This window comes from Propithecus coquereli, unplaced genomic scaffold (assembly GCF_000956105.1).
Source record: "Propithecus coquereli isolate 6110/MARCELLA unplaced genomic scaffold, Pcoq_1.0 Scaffold274, whole genome shotgun sequence".
Classification (NCBI taxonomy): Eukaryota; Metazoa; Chordata; class Mammalia; order Primates; family Indriidae; genus Propithecus; species Propithecus coquereli.
This window is the reverse complement of record NW_012148330.1, coordinates 1420256-1423386: the sequence shown is the minus strand read 5'-3', so window position 1 is coordinate 1423386 and position 3131 is coordinate 1420256.

The window sequence follows — 3131 nt, the reverse complement described above, 5'->3', positions numbered from 1 at the left end:
GCTGCAACCATTTGCAGCCTTTTTGTAAAGTCTGAAGAAGTGATGCCACTATATCAAATTCCTTTGAGATTTCATAAACATTATTTTTATTTAGATTTAATCTTTCTCCCATACCAGTTGGAGTGGATTTAAGTTTGTTTTTTTTCACTCTTCAAGGTATCTTCAGTGGGTGCTTTGTGAACATCACAATTTAGCAGCAACATTTTCACCGGTTGATAGTTGGACACAAAGGACATTTCTTTACTAATATGTAATCCTATTATCTTTATAGTTTCGCTTGATGTGCATATTACTAAAAGTTTCAGCCTGCTCTAATGCTCATTTGCAATTAATGGCACAGTAAGAAAATATCTACATCCCAAGGTCATAATAAAAGGTGCTTATTTAGTCTTCAGGATTCAGAAGCAAAGGCCCTTGGTGTGTCAGCTCTGATGGGGTCAAAGCCCAAGAGTTAGGTCTTTAATCTTTTTAATGAATTTTTTAATATTCTTTTAAAAATGCAGTGTTATTTCTATAGGTCACACAGGAGGCCATTTACATCAGAACAATCATAAAAAAAGAAATCTAAGGAGAGGTCTTTGGTCAAGTGGGTTCACAGCTGAACTGAATATTGGAATGTGTAGCTTAAAGTTCATATGATTAACCTCCAATGTAAATAAACAAAAAATAGTTAATGGTGTCCAAACAAATTGAGCTTTTGACCACTAGGTAAGCGGTTTTAGCTCTCCATTGTTAGCTATGTATATTTTCTAAATTCAAGTATTATGTTATATGTTGTACAGGATTTCTAGGAAAAATGGAAGGTTTTAGGCGAGGCAATCAGTATGGTAATAGTTGATCAAAGTCATTTGTGATATAGGGTGGTGCAACATATTAATACTCATTAGCACAACTCTCAACAACTGAATAACTATATAAGAACCTGTAAAAACACCATTTCCAATATCTGACAAGTAGAAAAATCTTAGCAAAGTAACACCAACCACCACCACTACCATCAACAACTGCTAACATTTATGGAGCACAAGGTACATCTTAATCACTATTTTAAGTTTCTTTAAATTTACTGTATTTAAAATCTTCACAGCAGCAATACAAACTAGATACTATGATCACCATTTTTTTGTGGACAAAGAAACTTAGACACAGAATGATGAGATTGCTTACCCAAGGTCAGTACATAGGTTGTGATAGGGTAAAGTTCAACATGAGCACAAAACAAAATTGAGAACAAAGGATATATACAGTCGTCCTTCAGCATCCATGGTAGATTGGTTATAGGACCTGTCAGGGATACCAAAATCCACAGATGCTCAAGTCACTGATAGAAAATGGTGTAGTATTTGCATATAGCCTCTGTGTATCTTTCCATATACTTTAAATCATCTCTAGATTACTTATAATGCCTAATACAATGTAAATGCTGTGTAATTGTTGTTATACTACTATATTGATTAGGGAATAATGACAAGAAAAAACATAATGCCTATTCAATATAGACTATATTGAATATTTTTCAACCATCTGCAGTTGGTTGAATCCATAGATGTGGAACCCATGGATATGGAAGACCAGTTGTATTTTTATAATCCTGTGCCACAGTTATTATTGATACCCTAAAGCCTGTTGAGTATTCAGTAAGGTAGGGTTCTGTGGTCAAATAAATTTAGGGAACTTCCCATTTTATATTTGCTGTTGGAAAACCACAGCACACTGGCAAACTAAGGCTTGCCTCTTTAATTCATAATTTAACAACCCCTTATTTCACATTAGCATACTAGAATTAAATTTTTCAATTCAACTTTTTTCAAACCATTTTATCTTACATACAAAATAGTGATATCAATAATTAATGTTTTGAATCTATAGATAAAACTTTGAAATACAATAAATAACATATTAATATAAGAGCATCCAGTGTATGATAGATAAAATATGCAATAAGAGTGCAAAAGTCATGTAGTTTAAAAGAAGCATGAAGTGTTTATTATAAAAGCTTTTAAAGATAATAAAATTCCATAACAGTAATTTTTAATAGTAATTTTTACTAACCTATGGTTATTTAACTGCTAATTATCCTGTTTTAATTATCTATTACTCTCTAAAAAACTACCTGAAAACTTAGTAGCTTAAAACAACGAATGATTTATTATTTTTCAGTGGACAAGTTTCAACTGTGTGCATTCCCCTATTCCATGGAGTCTTAGAATCCTGTACTCTTCCACATGTTCTCTCTCCTCTTTCCCTTTCTATCTCTCTCTCTCCTCCTCTTCCCCTTTCTCCCCAAACAGTGTGGTTTCTCCTCATTTCCTAGTCTAGCTTGGACATTCTCATAGTAGGGTGGTTGGTCTCCAAGAGAAAGTAAAGAGGCTGTGTTTGGAGCTCTCAGAACATCACTTTTGTGCAAACTATTGATCAGTAACTGAGGAGAGCTACGTTCTTCTCCCTGTTGTGAGATATATCAATGTTTTATTGATTTATAGCAATTTTGGGAATCAATAATAAAAAATGTTTTAATGGTCTCGGGTACGTTTAAAGTACAAGGAGAATCAGTTAAGTCAGAGTTTTTGTCACATGTTTTATATGATATTACTTAGTTCTAGAACAATTTCACACAAAGACAAGAACTTCTAAAATGTCAAATATGAGAAATATAAATATTATATGTTTCTATTTCTGAAATATATATACATATGTAAATGTAAATAAACAAGTACCTAAAAATTTCTCTAGATTTAACTAGATTTATAACTCTAGATTATAACTCTAGATTTAATGTTAATAAAATTAAAGCTTTTATTTAGTTTTCATTTATTATCTTTCTCAATGTCATTGAACTATCTTTATAGCCTAGCAGTTTTCAACTGTGCTCAACAGAACCCTTGGGGTTTTCTATGGAGTTACTACAGAGCCTAACATGCTTGAATTCTAAACTAAACCTACATTTTAACATTGAAAGGGTATTGTCTATGCTGTTTTATTTATTGAATCATTAATATGAAGTTTCTTTAATGAATTAATTACTTACCTAAAAAGCATGGATAATCACACAACTTTTACTTAGAGAAATGTAATCTCTGATAGATTCAATGATTTATGAAAGGTTAAGTAGCTGGTCTATAAGAAATATA